Source organism: Lepus europaeus, unplaced genomic scaffold, assembly GCF_033115175.1.
Source record: "Lepus europaeus isolate LE1 unplaced genomic scaffold, mLepTim1.pri SCAFFOLD_80, whole genome shotgun sequence".
NCBI classification, from domain to species: domain Eukaryota; kingdom Metazoa; phylum Chordata; class Mammalia; order Lagomorpha; family Leporidae; genus Lepus; species Lepus europaeus.
In genome coordinates this window covers 396,698-414,276 of record NW_026909609.1, presented here as the reverse complement: position 1 = coordinate 414,276, position 17,579 = coordinate 396,698, and the positions used below count along the sequence as shown (strand labels likewise).

At 43.0% G+C, this 17,579-nt stretch overlaps 1 pseudogene; it reads right to left on the bottom strand.

The window, feature by feature from the left end:
• Nucleotides 1–3,981: 3,981 nt before the first annotated feature.
• Nucleotides 3,982–14,503, bottom strand: LOC133755698 (ATP-dependent RNA helicase DHX8-like; annotated as a pseudogene).
• Nucleotides 14,504–17,579: the final 3,076 nt, after the last annotated feature.

Here is a 17,579-nt window from a genome sequence, read left to right as displayed (position 1 = left end):
ATATGATTTCTGAGTTCTAGATTTAGGAATCCTTCCGTCAGGAAGTTAGCAGGAACTAAAGAATCACATGCAAGAAGAGGAAGTGTCAGGGAATTGTGGCTTAGTAGGTTAAATCTCCCACCTGCAGCACTGGTATCCCATAAGGTTGCTGGTTCCAGTCCTGGTTGCTCTATTTCTGATCCAGCTCTCTGATAATGGCCTGGGAAAGTAGCAGAGGATGGCCCAAGTGCTTGGCCCCCTGAGCTACATGGGAGACCCAGAAGCAGCTCCTGATTCCTAGCTTTGGATCAGGTCAGCTCTGGTATGCTTTGATATGGAGAGTCACAGCTCAGCTCTGGCTGTTGTGACCATTTGGGGAGCAGATGGAAGACCTCGCTCTCTCAGTCTCTCCCTTTATCTGTAACTCTGACTCTCAAATAAATAAATAAATCTTCAACAGGGAAGAAGAGATGTCTGTTATGAAGATGAGCAGAGGATAGGATGGAGATTATCAAGTGTCTTAGAAAACAAAACACAGAATATGTCTGGGGTAAATTGGATAACACCAAATTCTGCTCCTGTGGGAGTGTAACTTCCTGTATCTGAGTTTATTCAGAGAGAAGCATCAGCAATGGCTACTCACTGTCTCTCAGGGACAAGGAGCTGTGACTCTCCAGAGCAAAGCAGGCATTCCCCAAAATACTTCTCTTCTTCAAGGCTCTACTAAAATAGGAATTTTTTCTTTATTTATTTTAACTTAGTTTTTCCTCAGAATGTGCTATCAAGATTGAAAATTTAGTAGCTTAGGAATTTCTTTTTAGATTTTTTAAGGGAATAAAAAGAGGCTTACATAATTTCTACAAGGGCTATATTAGTAGAGTAGTGAAATGTTTAAATTTCATAAATTGCAGTTTTGGTTCAGAAACAAGTACATTTTTCACTCATAATTATGGAGAAAATAATCAGTGATGTGTCTTTTGTGGATTGCTTTGCTATGGACATCAGCATTACTGTGACTTATTTGACCATGTCTTTGCCCACACTTTTTAAAAAAATTTTTTTAACTTTCACCAATTTTGCAAAGCATTTTCTGTCCTATGGCTTCTCACTATATTTATTTTGGATTCTTCATCATACTTTACTATACATCGCTTAATAAATACTTTAAATGATCCCTGATCATTTATTCAGATAAAATTTCTTCAAAGCATGTACATAAGAATGCAGGTTGTGAATTGTCATAAGCACCTAAAATTACTGAATGCAGACTTTCTTCTGAAAAATAAATATATATAAAAGGAAATGTTTCATGGGATTCAAAGATGGTTGAATAGGGAAAAGAGCTGCTGATTCTGACCAGAGGAAAATAGCAGAAGGAAAGCAGAAGAAATGTATTACTAGGAGAGTGTTGGAGAGAAGTTTGCAGTGGAAATTCTACAGAAAGGAGAGGAATGCTGTGGAGCAGCTTGAACAATAAAGATGCAAAGTGAAGACATCACACATAAATCCCATAGATGGAGGCTTGAGGAAATACCAGGTTCTAAGAATAAGGTGAGGGCACACTGTGGCAGCTTGTGTCACTGGTGATATAGCATGAAGGAGAACCTTGCAGACTACACTGACTTTAAATCCAGCCTGGAGCCCTAGGGAGGGGCAGTGTATCCACCTAATCTAATAAAGGAAAACCACATTTCTTTCCTCCCACCCCCACACAAGGTTGTTGGATACTGCTGGGGACAAGGTGCCATTTTCACACCAGTACAGGTTGTAATGGCTCTGATGTGCATGGGAATTTACAAGATAAAAAGGTCATCCTCCCCACTGACTTTGAGTCTGGCTGGGAGGGTAGAGAGAGGGGCCTGGACGTGGACACCATTTAGGATTGAGAGGTGCCCCCAGCATCTCAAACTACCACAGGTTCTGGGGCTCAAAGTGGCAATGTGGAGTACCCAGAATCAGCTGACTTTGGAAATAATTTTGCTCTCTCCATGGACAGGGCAATCTCATGGGGCAGAGAGATGATGCTCTGTACTCCATGATGGTGGGAAATCTGTGACCGAAAGGGTATGAGGCCTAGCTGGGTTCCGGGGCAATCATTGTGTCTGGCTCAGAACTCCCTGACTGCCTGGGATAAGTCTCTGCTGAGGGTTCCATGCTCATTCTGAGGACTGCATATTGCTTTTTTGCAGTTCATGCCCACTGTGGGATAATCCTGGGCATTGATCAACTAGAAAGAGAAGAGATGAGGTGGAAATTATGGCAACAGGCCTGATAATACCCTCCCACTTGTTGACAATAGAGATATACAAGCCCAACTTGAGTATCATCTTGGATTCTTGCCCAACCCTTGAGCACTGACCAGCGCTAACTGCCTCTGCCCAGCACACACCTCTTGGTATTCACAGAAGGAATAGGCACTTCACTAAACCACAGAGGCACAACTCAAAGATAAAACATACCACTGAACAAGTTATGAGGGATACCAATCAAATTTTGAAAATACAAATGTACATTTTTCTCAAAATATATCTGGCTCATAGTTGTACTTAAAATATAAGCTAATTTATTTGGTTGAAGTCAGGTGTCAAACTGAAAGAGTAAGATACAGAGAGTACATGGAAAAATGGCACTGGGAATAAAAGCATAATACAAACAGAAATTAGGGAAATCTAGACACCCAAAGTGACTTGTAGTCTTCAGAACCAAAACACATTTATTCAAGCAATCTTACTATATGACACATTATTTTTTCTAAAACACAAGTACATTTCTATATTAAATAATATATTGATACAACTCTTCATATCTGAAGATGAGAATGGTGTTTTCAAAATGTTGCATTTACTTTTCTAAGCAAAACCTGACCATCTGGTGGCTGAGATAATTTATATCTCATATATCAAGAATAATATTAACTTGAACCTAAAAAATTGTTTCTTGTTTCAAGGCTATTCAGAGGATACAATAAAATATTCAAAGACAAACTAAGAGAATCCAGACAAAAAAAGAAGAGAATGAGGTGGGCTTTGGGACAGCTAGCCTTTGTCTCCAGCCCATCAGTGAAATGTTTTGGTTTTTTTTTTTTTTTGACAGGCAGAGTGGACAGTGAGAGAGAGAGAGAGAGAAAGGTCTTCCTTTTTGCCGTTGGTTCACCCTCCAATGGCCGCCACGGTAGGCACGCTGCTGCCGGCACACCGCGCTGATCCGATGGTAGGAGCCAGGTGCTTCTCCTGGTCTCCCATGGGGTGCAGGGCCCAAGCACTTGGGCCATCCTCCACTGCCTTCCCATGCCACAGCAGAGAGCTGGCCTGGAAGAGGGGCAACTGGGACAGGATTGGTGCCCCGACCGGGACTAGAACCCGGTGTGCCAGCACCGCAAGGCGGAGGATTAGCCTATTGAGCTGCGGCACCGGCCAGTGAAATGTTAATAGATATGTGCAGCCGGCGCAACAGCTCACTTGGCTAATCCTCCACCTGTGGCGCTGGCACCCCAGGTTCTAGTCCCGGTTCTTGCACCGGTTCATTCCTGGTTGCTCCTCTTCCAGCCCAGCTCTCTGCTGTGGCCTGGGAAGGCAGTGGAGAATGGCCCAAGTCCTTGGCCCCTGCACCCACATGGGAGACCAGGAGGAGACACCTGGCTCCTGGCTTTGGATAGGCCCAGCATGCCAGCCACAGCACGCCGGCCATGGTGGCCATTAGGGGGTGAAGCAACGGAAAAAGGAAGACCTTTCTCTCTGTCTCTCTCACTGTCTAACTCTGTCAAAAAAAAAAAAAAAGGTATGTGCAAGACTAAATGAAAAAGACAGAGTGAATCCTGCAAATTTTCCTGCTTTGCTCCCTGAACATGTCTGATATGTGGAAAAATTGAAGTAATCATTGACCATTAGATGAGACAAAAATACATTGCTGAACAAAAGTTAATACTATTAATTCATGAAATCAGGTAACAATGGTACACAAGAATGTTGTCATATTGGAGAAAAGCATACTGTATTTTCATGATTAGATCTTGGATGATATGATGAGTCTAAAATAGAAAGAGAATATGTATTATGAAAAAACTGCATGAATTTATGTATTTTTATACAAAAATGAACTTGCCTATTAATTCCATTTTTGCAAAACACTTTTAAAATTCTCTTGTGTATGTATGTTGATAAATCTTCTTTGAATACCATATTGCTTTGTACCATTTCATTACTCAAATTGACACTTATTTTTCTTTTCTAAGGCTGTACATATGACTAAAAAATATACAATTTCACATCTACAATTGTTACAACTGAGGAGAGGGGAGGAGGAGGGGAGAGAGGGGAAGGGAGGGAGAGGGAAGGGGGAGGGGAGGGAGAGGGGAGGGGGGAGGCATGCAGGGGTGGTAGGGACCCAAGCACTTGGGCCATCTTCTGCTGCTCTCCCAGGAGCCTGAAGTGGAGTAGCCAGGACTCGAACACTTGAACTGGCACCCACAGGGGATGCCATAATGCTGGTGGCACTTAATCCACTGTGCCATGATGCTGGTCCCCATAGGAACTTTCTGAAGTGACACTCCACTGCACCCCTGCCTGGACAAAAGGACTATAACAGGATGGAAAAGCTTCAGCAAAAGTGTTACATGAGCAGCCAAGTACAGGTGTCTGCAGCTGCAGGTGCATATGGTTACTTACGGAGACAAACTGATACTCAGGGAGCTTCAACCCAAACACAGGAAGTGCTCAGATTCCTGGCTTACCTGTCCATTATGCCTAACATCTGTTTGCGAATGTCTTGAGCTTGGCGCAGGGAACGAGCCTGGATAAAGTTCTCATAGCACCAGGGGATAGAGAATTTGTTATTCTTCCAGGAGTTGTACACAGCCAGCAGAATGAGGTGGTCCCCTTCAGTCTGCTGGGATTTGGCCTTCTTCTGATCTTTGAGGGCTTGTTTATCCTGAAGAGCAGTCGCCAGAAGATCACTTTCCACCTAACACTTACTCACTGAACATCCTGCAGTTTTAGGGAGTCCTCCACACCCTGTTAAAATTGTTCATAGCAACAGGATGACTCCCCCCAAGTCTATGGCCCCACTATCTGAATGTGGGCCTGAACTCCCTACCTTGGGCCGGTAGAAGATGTTCTGCACAGACAGCATGGACACGATGGTCAGCATTTCCTCATTGCACCCCAGATACACAGACATGATGAGCATTTTGCACAGCCTGGGCTTCAGAGGGAACTCTGCCATCTAGAGGGAGAAGAAGAAACTGCAGTTGCTTCCCTGTGGAAGAGTCGTGTGGAGCACTCACAGGTGGACATCCTGGGTGTTTCCACCTTTTAGTTATTATGAACAACAGTCTCAGGTGTAGAAAACACTCCTCCAGAATGACAAACTCATACAACTCAACAACAAAATGATAAACAACCCAATTAAAAAATAGGGTAACAGGGCCAGCACTGTGGTATAGTGGGGTCACTGCTTGCAGTGCCAGCATCCCATGTAGGTGCCAGTTAGAGTCCTGGCTGCTCCACTTCCAATCCAGCTCTCTGCTGTGGCCTGGGAAAGCAAAGGAAGATTGTCTGAGTCTGGGCCCCTGCACCAACATGGGAGATCCAAAGAAGGCTGCTGGTTCCTGGCTTTGGCCTGGCTCAGCTCTGGCCATTGCAGCCATTTGGGGGAGTGAACCAGTGGATAAAAGCTCTCTCTCTCTCTCTGCCTATGCCTTTCAAACAAACAAAACAAAACAGGCTGGCACCCTGGCTCACTTGGCTAATCTGCCTGCGGCACTGGTACCCTGGGTTCTAGTCCTGGTTGGGGCGCTGAATTCTGTCCCAGTTGCTCCTCTTCCAGGCCAGCTCTCTGCTGTGGCCCGGGAAGGCAGTGGAGGATGGCCTAAGTGCTTGGGCCCTGCACCCACATGGGAGACCGGGAGGAAGCACCTGGCTCCTGGCTTCGGAGCGGCGCAGCATGCTGGCTGTAGCGGCCATTAGGGGAGTGAACCAACGGAAAGAAGACCTTTCTCTCTGTCTCTCTCTCACTGTCTAACTCTGCCTGTCAAAAATAAAATAAAATAAAATCAGTAAATAAAAAATTTAAAAATAAGGTAAAGGTTTGAATAGCCATTTCTTCAAAGAAGATACACAAATGACACTGGGCATGGGGCAAACAGACCACACAAAGTGTGACAACGTAGGATGGCTGTCTTCATCAGAAAAATGTTGTTGCTTTCTTTCTTCCCTGTTGGCATTGAGTTCTCAACAATGTTGCAGTGGGTTTGTTTCTGAGAGGAGCAGCGTGGTGGGGGCAAAAGGCGTGGAGTCCACACACAGACTCCGGGAGTCGGGCAAAAGCAGGCTTGAGGCGAGCAGCCCGCAGACTCGTTTATTACAGTTGGTACAATAGCTTATATAGCCAAGACCAGCCAATCTGGTCAAGGGGTGGTCTATGCCCCAACCAATCACAGCCTGTTGCCAGGCAGTTTCCAAAGCCATCCAATCACAGCCTGTTGCCAGGCAGTTTCCAAAGCCATCCAATCACAGCCTGTTGCCAGGCAGGCTCCGTTGCCAGGTGGGTTTCAAAGCCATTCCTGAGTAACTGATGCTTGCTTGCCAGTGGCCACCTTGGCATGGTCTTCTCATTCCACTACACTTCCCAAATAAACCTGGCAGAATGTATATGTGGGGAACCACAGGCCGGCCACTTGCGACAACCATTCCCTGCAGCTGGCGGTCATGTAGCCTGGTTCACTTAAAAACAACGGACTTAAGTACATCCTGTTTTTCATGCAGGACTCAAACTGAAACAATAGTTTGAGGATGCACATCCTGTTTTTCATGCCCATTTTTAGTAATCGGGCTGTGGACTATATAAGAGGGATGCCTGGGGAGAACGAGAGAGGAAGGAGAGAGGGGAGGAAGGCGAGAAGCAATAAAGAAAAGCTGAAAAGTGCATAAACGTCGTGGATTATTGCTTGCTATACGGATCTCGGTCTTTTCGGGGACCCACCGATCTCCGACATATGGTGCCATGACTCGGATGCGAATCACCGATGGGAGAAGGTAAGAAAATTCAAATTTGAAATGTCTATAGACGGGAGTCTAGGGGTAAACCTAGGAGATATCCACAGAAACTCAAAATGGGAAACGCACCATCGGTGGTAAAAATGAGGGTGCTAATAAACCACCTGCTGAAATCCATGGGGATGCCTGTGAGAGTGGCTGCGATCTGCGCATTTACAAGATCTGTGCCAGAAGTTTCGCCTTGGTTTCTAGAAATGGCGACCTAGAAAAAAGCCAATGGCGAAGGGTAGGCAGACAGTTAAGAGCTGCAGGGAAGCCACAGGAGATTCTCAGATTGTGGCAAGTCATTGATCAGGCCTTATGGGATGATTCAGAGCCAATAACGCGCCTACTCAATGAAGGGGCAGAAATATTAGATGAGGTCCAGTGAGCCTCACAAGCAGGAATTCAGCATGAGGATGAGAGGGCCTCAGAGAATGGAGATGAAAGGGTGTCTGAGGATGGAGACGAGGAGAGACCCCCACCCACGGCTCCTCTGGTTCCTTCCTTATATCCGGAGATCCCGCCTGGCCCAGGGATCTCTGCCTGTTCCTGTAAGTTTGCCAATTTAAGCATGCAGGAGACTTACGAATGCCGTTCTGGGAGGGGGAGATTTCCTCTTCTGGTCAGCAGCTTTAGGGAACTGGCCAGACATCAGGCTGCAGTAAAGTAAAGGAGTTCCCCCGTGTTGCTGCAAACTGGCCACTCTCATTCTCTGCCGCTTTGTTTCAGATGTGTTTCCCTGTCCTAAGCAATGGGCTCCTATGCTGATGACCAGCTCTTTTCTGTGCTGCTATAGTTAACTGAGAGTTTGCACGTGTCTTGAAGGTTTCGTGTTTTATTGAATTTGTCTGTCTTTAATGTTTGAGTGACTACCTAACTCTAATCAGATCTAGCCCACAGCCTTGGTTACTAGTTTTTGGCTGAGCGGTTTGACTCTCTAACAGTTTAAATTCTCAAGTGGAGTCTAACAACTTTGGGACTTCCAGTAGGATCCCTGGAACTCTCAAAGAATGAGACTCTAAATTTGTTAAAGTAACAACTGTTTGAGTCAATTCAAATTATACAAAGTGTATTAAAATGTTGTAAGTAATGTCAGACCTATGTTGTATTCATGTTTTTGCTTTCCAGCTAAAGTGGTCTCACAAGTCTTTACATGTCCTGAATATGCTTTAAACTTGTTTCTTTCACAGATCTGTTTTTGCAAAAACTATAGTGTCTCTTTTTAACAGTGTCTACTTATTTGGTTACTCTGCTGTTTCTAAAGTTCTCTTTTTAGCTCTGTTAAATAGTTCTGAGTTATGTGAGGATTTTGTGTGCTAACTCTTATGTTCAAGGTTTTTATTTCTGGTTTCCAAGGTAATCTAGTGTGTACTCTACTGTCTCTGTTAAGTTCAGATTGATGAAAAGCATTGTTAAATATCATTATGATTAGACCTGGTCTAAAAGTGTTAGGATCATCCTGTCTAATGAAGGGCTATCATTTCAGGATGTTAAAAAATTCTATTCTAACCAGATACTCTAAGTTCTCTTGGCACCTTTAACAAAGTTTCTTAAAATAAAAGTTCTAAATTCTCTAAACTTTTGGTATCTCCAAAAGGGCCCCTGGAGGTGTCAAAAGATATATTTCTCATCTTACAGAGATAATAACCAATTGGGATATTTAAAAGTGCTGCAAAGACGTAAAATGATTCAACACTCTACTAAAATTCCTCACAACCCACAGGAAATTTTTCAAAAGGGTTAAGGGAATCAAGGTTCCAAAAACATTGGGGACATTTAACCCCTAAATCCCAGATGCTCGTTAGATGGAGAGACCCTCTCACCCGACTCTGGAGAGGGCCTGACCCACTGATTGAGTTGGGAAGAGGATTTGGCTGTGTGTTCCCCATAGGGGAGTTGACTCCAATTTGAATACTGGCCAAAAATATTGGGCCTATGCCTGATGCAAGTAACAACCCACCCAGGGAGCAGTTTGCCCCCAAGGGAGATCCCCTTGTCTTTCCTCTTCCAGAAACAGACGGAGATCCAGAGGCAGGTGATGATGCGGATGCCGTGATCCTGACAAGAAGTGCCTGGCCCAGTGATGGGGGATTTGATGACCCAAATGTGATCATCAAAACACTTCAGGAAGGAGCACCCGTGGCATTCACAGATGGGGCTAAAGGAGGAACTGGAATAGCCCTCCTAGGGGATAAAATCTTTCACCTCTCCATCTCCACAGCATGCTGAGCTAGCAGCTGTATCAAAAATTATTAGTTGTGTTTCAGGACCATTAAATATTTTTTCAGACAGTGCTTATGTAGTCAATGCAGTAACAAAGTTAGGTTCACCATCCTTAATTTCCAAACATTCTACAGTCCATGCCTATTTTGAGCTAGTACAACAAGCCCTATTTCACCGTATCGAGCCCATATTTATTTGCTTTATCAGGGCTCATACAGGCTTACCTGGACCCTTATCCAATGGAAATGCAACAGCAGATTCACAATCTTGTTTTCTCGTAATCGGCACCATAGTGGATCAGGCCAAGAGTTTTCATAACCTATGGCATGTTAATAGTAAAACTTTATCTTTAAAATTTAAAATCCCTATTAGCATTGCAAAAGAAATTGTACGGAACTGCCCAAAGTGTGTCACTTTCCAACCTGTTAAAACACCCACTGGAACTAATCCCCGTGGCCTATTTCCTTGCCACATATGGCAAATGGATGTTACCCATCACTCCGAGTTTGGTAAATTGGCAGGCATTCATGTCATGGTGGATACCTTTTCTGGCATACTCATGGATTCAGCCATGGCCAAAGAAACAGTGACACATGTTAAACAACACTTGTTGCAATGTCTTGCCACCTGGGGCATTCCTAAAGTCATAAAAACTGATAATGGGCCAGCATACACTTCTCAAGAAATGAAGCGCTTTGTTCAACAATTTGGTATTACCCACATTACTGGCATTCCCTATAATCCACAAGGACAAGCCACTGTGGAGCAAGCAAGTTTATATCTTAAAACTATCATATTAAAACAAAAAGGGGGAGTAGGGGCACTCACCCATTCCCCTAAGGATATACTTAATTATTCCCTATTTACCATTAATTTTTTAAACAAAACATCAAACGGCAAGACCCCAGCAGAATGTCACATGTTCCGATATGACAGTTTTGATCATCCCTCACAGACAGTCGACAAACAGTCCTCTGCACACTTGGCTGAGAATGATAACATTCCAGTTGACACAAAACAAATGATCCTATGGAGGGACCCCCAAGATAAACAATGGAAGGGCCCGGTTCGGTTCCCTTTGCTATGAAGGGTACGAGGTGAGGTTTGTGTTTCTCCACAGGGAGTCTCACAACCGGTTTGGGCACCAGAGAGAAGGATTCAGCTGCTCCAGAAAGACCCAGAGGAGCAACCCTCGGAACTGTCCCCCGAACCGGCTGCAGAGACGGACGAATGAAAAGACTGTTCTGTGCCCTTTTGACAGCCTTGCTGTTAATCTGCCTTTCTGCAGTTTTGGGAATTATTATTGATTGTGCTTTAGATGTATTTGTTAGAGCTCAAAAATGCTTCACGGGTATAAGATATTTGCCTTAATGCTGATGGTGGCGGGTGTTGCCTGCAATGAGAAACATGGTGTCTCTTGGGGATTGCTTAGGGCACTTCCCTGGCCTATGCCTCTGTCCAATACCTCAGCTTACTTGCCTGTTATTATTGCTGGAAAGGCAACAGCACACCAACTTGGTGATCCAACAGGCTATGTTGGCCATCCAGCCGGATGACCCTCATGATGAAGCGATTTGGCTCAGCATGCTGGAGTGGTAGTCAATGACGGGTAACTACTGGCAAGCACACAGAGCAACCTAAGACAGAACAGGGAGACGAGCCGCTACCTGTTTCCATGATGGGTAAGCCCATGGTGCATTGCTGGGGACCTAAGACAGGCATGCTCTCTTGCTAGAAAACTAAAAAGGGGGAGCTGTGGGGAACCACAGGCCGGCCGCTCGTGACAACCATTCCCTGCAGCTGGCGGTCATGTAGCCTGGCTCACTTAAAAACAACAGACTGAAGTACATCCTGTTTTTCATGCAGGACTCAAACTGAAACAATAGTTTGAGGATGCACATCCTGTTTTTCATGCCCATTTTTAGTAATCGGGCTGTGGACTATATAAGAGGGATGCCTGGGGAGAACGAGAGAGGAAGGAGAGAGGGGAGGAAGGAGAGAAGCAATGAAGAAAAGCTGAAAAGTGCATAAACGTCGTGGATTCTTGCTTGCTATATGGATCTCGGTCTTGTCGGTGACCCACTGATCTCTGACATGTATGTAGCCAAGAACATCACTACCACTGGGGTACATGGGAATTGTGCAAACATCTCTTAAAATTAAAGACTAGACTCCACAATCTAAATGTATCCTGAGGTAAAACTAACTGAATAGATCTCCTTTTCTGTAAAGAAACAGTTTAAAGTTTTGGTGGAAAATTCAGGTTAAAAACAAGGCATCTAGAACTCTCCTCAAAGCTTACTCAGGGCCTCAGAGTTTGATTTTGCAAAGCCACAGAAGACAGAGGCTTGGGAGTCTTTCCAAAAGTGCAGGCAGTGAGCTCTGTCTTTACCCTGCGGCCTAGGTGGGGGGGGCAGGCCCTCGTCATCCGGGCACCAAGTGTGGACAGCTGCTCCATGGCTGCAATCAGGTCTCCTTGGGTGGGGCAGCCATGAAGTCAAAGGAGAGCAGGTCATTGATGCCCATGGCCTAGAAGAGAAGAAAGCGCGGATGGGAGAGTGCAACTCGTCAGTGTTACCACGGAGGGAGGTGACCAGTGTCTTTCCTCCCTGATTCTTCAGCTGTAATTAAGAATCACCAGCGAGAGTAGTGGTACCACCCAAGACTAAGTCACACAAAACTCAGTGGCGTAAGCCACTCACTGCCTATACATCAGCATCCCATATGAGTGCTGATTGCAGCTGCTCCAGTTCCAATTCAGGTCCCTTTTAATGCACCTAGGAAGGCAGTGTAAGATAGCCCAAGTGCTTGAGCCCCTGTACCCACACAGGAGACAGGAGACTCAGATGGAGTTCTAAGCTCCTGGCTTTGGGCTGCTGCAGCCTTTTGGGGAGTGAACCAGCAGACAGGAGATACCTTTCTGTCACTCTGCCTTTCAAATAAATTAAAGCATTGGCAAGGATGGGAGAAATAGGAAACCTTCGCTGTTGCTGGTAGGTCTATAAAATAGAGCAGCTACTGTGGGAACAATTTGGTGATCTTTTTTCAAGATTTATTTATTTATTTATTTGAAAGAGTTACAGAGAGAGAGAGAGAGAGAGGGAAAGACAGAGTCTTTCATCTGCTGGTTCACTCCCCAAATGGCTGCAACAACCAGGGCTGGGCCAGGCTGAAGCCAGTATCCAGGAGTTTCACCCAGTCTCCCATCTGTGTGCAGGGGCCTATGGACTTGGGCCATCCTCCACTGCATTCCCAGGTGCATTAGCAGGGAGCTGGATTAGAAGTGAAACAGCCATGGGGCCGGTGCTGCAGCATAGTGGGTAACGCCGCCTTCTGCAGTGCAAGCTTCCCATATGGGCGCCAGCTCTAGTCCTAGCTGCTCCACTTCTGATCCAGCTCTCTGCTATGTCCTGGGAAAGCAATGAAAGATGGCCCAAGTCCTTGGGCCCCTGACCCTGCAACCGTGTGGGAGACCCAGAAGAAGCTGCTGGTTCCTGGCTTCGGATCAGCATTCAAAACAATAAAGTCCATCGATAATATTCAGAAAACACAAACACAGAGGCTTTCACAATATTTTGGATTGAGTTAGCCAAAACACAACCAGATATTTCTGTTTTCATCCAGGCATATCTGGACAAAGTGGTGTGGAATTCGTATGCAATGGACCGAGAAAATCACAGTAAAAATGGTTTTGGAGAAAAGCAAAGTCTTTTCCTTCGGCAAGTGCATGAAATGTCATCTATAAAAACAGAAATATCATGTTTGTTTGCCACAGTTCCTCTAGCTTTCTCCCTAGAAAATACGAATGTGTAGAGCTGGTGTCTCCATGTGGAACCAGTTAGTGTTTCTATGGTACAAAATTAAATGTTCCCTGATAAAAGCATTCAAAACAATAATGTCCGTTGATAGTATCCGGAAAACAGAAACAAAGAGGCTGTCGCAATATCTGGAATTGAGTTAGCCAAAACACAACCGGATATTTCTGGTTTCATCCAGTCATATCCGGACAAAGTGGTGTGGAATTCGTATGCAATGGATCGAGAAAATCACAGTAAAAATGGTTTTGGAGAAAAGCAAAGTCTTTTCGTTAGGCAAGTGCATAAAATGTCATCTATACAAACAGAGATATCATGTTTGTTTGACGCAGTTCCTCTAGCTTTCTCCCTAGAAAATACGAATGTGTAGAGCTAGTGTCTCCATGTGGAACCAATCATTGTTTCCCAAAACAAAATTAAATGTTCCCTGATAAAAAACATTCAAAACAATAAAGTCCGTTGATAATATCCGGGAAACACAAACACAGAGGCTGTAGCAATATCTGGGAATGAGTTAGCAAAAAAAAAAAAAAAAAAAACACGGATATTTCTGGTTTCATCCAGTCATATCCGGAAAAACTGGTGTGGAATTCATATGCAATGGACCGAGAAAATCACAGTAAAAATGGTTTTGGAGAAAAGCAAAGTCTTTTCGTTAGGCAAGTGCATGAAATGTCATCTATACAAACAGAAATATCATGTTTGTTTGCCGCAGTTCCTCAAGCATTCTCCCTAGAAAATATGAATGTGTAGAGCTGGTGTTCCCATGATGAACCAATTAGTGTTTCTATGGTACAAAATTAAATGTTCCCTGATAAAAACATTCAAAACAATAAACTCCATCGATAATATCCAGAAAACACAAACACAGATGCTTTCACAATATTTCGGATTGAGTTAGCCAAAACACAATCGGATATTTCTGGTTTCATCCAGTCATATCCACACAAACTGGTGTGGAATTCGTATGTAATGGACTGAGAAAATCAGAGTAAAAATGGTTTTGGAGAAAAGCTGTCTTTTCGTTAGGAGAGTGCATAAAATGTCATCTATACAAACAGAAATATCATGTTTGTTTGCCGCAGTTCCTCTAGCTTTCTCCCTAGAAAATACGAATGTGTAGAGCTGGTGTCTCCATCTGGAACCAATTAGTGTTTCTACGGTACAAAATTAAATGTTCCCTGATAAAAACATTCAAAACACTAAAGTCTTGACAATATCCAGAAAACACAAACACAGATGATGTAGCAATATCTGGGACTGAGTTAGCCAAAACACCACAGGATGTTTCCGGATTCATCCAGTCATATCCAGACAAAGTGGTGTGGAATTCGTATGCAATGGACCGAGAAAATCACATTAAAAATGGTTTTGGAGAAAAGCAAAGTCTTTTCCTTCGGCAAGTGCATAAAATGTCAACGATACAAACAGAGATATCATGTTTGTTTGCCGCAGTTCCTCTAGCTTCCTCCTTAGAAAATACGAATGTGTAGAGTTGGTGCGCCCATGATGAACCAATTAGTGTTTCTACGGTACAAAATTAAATGTTCCCTGATAAAAAACATTCAAAACAATAAAGTACGTAGATAATATCCGGAAAGCACAAAAACAGTGGCTGTAGCAATACCTGGGATTGAGTTAGCCAAAACACGACCGGATATTTCTGTTTTCATCCAGGCATATCCGGGCAAAGTAATGTAGAATGCGCATGCAATGGACCGATAAAATCACAGTAAAAATGGTTTTGGAGAAAAGCAAAGTCTTTTCATTAGGGAAGGGCATAAAATGTCATCTACACAAACAGAAATATCATGTTTGTTTGCCGAAGTTCCTCTAGTTTTCTCCCTAGACAATAGAATGTGTAGAGTAGGTGTCTCCATGTGGAATCAACTAGTGTTTCCCAGCACAAAATTAAATGTTCCCTGATAAAAACATTCAAAACAATTAAGGTCATGGATAATATCAGGAAAACACAAACACAGAGGTAATAGCAACAATTGGGATAGAGTTAGCAAAAACAAAACCGGATATTTCCGGTATCATCCAGTCATATCCGGACAAAGTGGTGTGGAATTCGTATGCAATGGATGGAGAAAATCACAGCAAAAATGGTTTTGGAGAAAAGCAAAGTCTTTTCATTAGGCAAGTGCATAAAATGTCATCTATACAAACAGAAATATCATGTTTGTTTCCCACAGTTCCTCTAGCTTTCTCCCTAGAAAATACGAATCTGTAGAGCTGCTGTCTCCATGTGAAACTTATTAGTGTTTCCCAACATAAAATTAAATGTTCCCTTTTAAAACCATTCAAAACAATAAAGTCCGTTGATAATATCTGGAAAACAGAAACACAGAGGCTGTAGCAATATCTGGGATTGAGTTAGCCAAAACACAACCGGATATTTCTGGTTTCATCCAGTCATATCCGGACAAAGTGTTGTGGAATTCGGTCCATTGCATAATGGACCGAAAAATCACAGTAAAAATGGTTTTGGAGAAAAGCAAAGTCTTTTCCTTAGGCAAGTGCATGAAATGTCATCTATACAAACAGAAATATCATGTTTGTTTGCCACAGTTCCTCGAGCTTACTCCCTAGAAAATCCGAATGTGTAGAGCTAGTGTCCCCATGATGAATCAGTTAGTGTTTCAATGGTACAAAATTAAATGTTCCCTGATAAAAACATTCAAAACAAAAATGTCCGTTGATAGTATCCAGAAAACAGAAACACAGAGGCTGTAGCAATATCTGGGATTGAGTTAGTCAAAATACAACCAGATATTTCTGGTTTCATCCAGTCATATCCGGACAAAGTGGTGAGGAATTAGTATGCAATGGACCGAGAAAATCAGAGTAAAAATGGTTTTGGAGAAAAGCAAAGTCTTTTCGTTAGGCAAGTGCATAAAATGTCATCAATACAAACAGAAATATCATGTTTGTTTGCCTCAGTTCCTCTAGATTTCTCCCTAGAAAATACGAATGTGTAGAGCTGGTGTCTCCATGATGAACCAGTTAGTGTTTCAACGGTACAAAATTAAATGTTCCCTGATAAGAAGCATTCAAAACAATAAAGTCCATCGATAATATCCAGAAAACACAAACACAGATGCTTTCACAATATTTCGGATTGAGTTAGCCAAAACACAACCGGATATTTCTGTTTTCATCCAGGCATATCCAGACAAACTCGTGTGGATTTCGTATGCAATGGACCGAGAAAATCACAGTAAAAATGGTTTGGAGAAAACCAAAGTCTTTTCGTTAGGCAAGTGCATAAAGTGTCATCTATACAAACAGAAATATCATGTTTGTTTGCCGCAGTTCCTCTAGCTTTCTCCCTAGAAAATGCGAATATGTACAGCTGGTGTCTCCATGTGGAACCAATTAGTGTTTCTACGGTACAAAATTAAATGTTCCCTGATAAAAAACATTGAAAACAATAAAGTCCGTGGTAATATCAGGAAAACATAAACAGAGAGGCTGTAGTAATATCTGGGATGGAGTTAGCCAAAGCACAACTGGATATTTCTGGTTTCATCCAGTCATATCCGGACAAATTTCTGTGGTATTCTTATGCATTGGACCAAGAAAACCACAGTAAAAACGGTTTTGGAGAAAAGCAAAGTTTTTCTTTAGGAAAGTGCATAAAATATCATCTATACAAACAGAAATATCATGTTTGTTTCCCACAATTCCTCTAGATTTCTCCCTCGAAAATACAAATGTGCAGAGGTGGTGTCTCCCTGATGAACCAATTAGTGTTTCTACGGTACAAAATTAAATGTTCCCTGATAAAAACATTCAAAACAAAAATGTCCATTGATAGTATCCAGAAAACAGAAACACAGAGGCTGTAGCAATATCTGGGATTGAGTTAGTCAAAATACAACCAGATATTTCTGGTTTCATCCAGTCATATCCGGACAAAGTGGTGAGGAATTAGTATGCAACGGACCGAGAAAATCACAGTAAAAATGGTTTTGGAGAAAAGCAAAGTCTTTTCCTTAGGCAAGTGCATGAAATGTCATCTATACAAACAGAAATATCATGTTTATTTGCCACCGTTCCTCGAGCTTACTCCCTAGAAAATCCGCATGTGTAGAGCTAGTGTCCCCATGATGAATCAATTAGTGTTTCAACGGTACAAAATTAAATGTTCCCTGATAAAAACATTCAAAACAAAAATGTCCATTGATAGTATCCAGAAAACAGAAACACAGAGGCTGTAGCAATATCTGGGATTGAGTTAGTCAAAATACAACCAGATATTTCTGGTTTCATCCAGTCATATCCGGACAAAGTGGTGAGGAATTAGTATGCAATGGACCGAGAAAATCAGAGTAAAAATGGTTTTGGAGAAAAGCAAAGTCTTTTCGTTAGGCAAGTGCATAAAATGTCATCAATACAAACAGAAATATCATGTTTGTTTGCCTCAGTTCCTCTAGATTTCTCCCTAGAAAATACGAATGTGTAGAGCTGGTGTCTCCATGATGAACCAGTTAGTGTTTCAACGGTACAAAATTAAATGTTC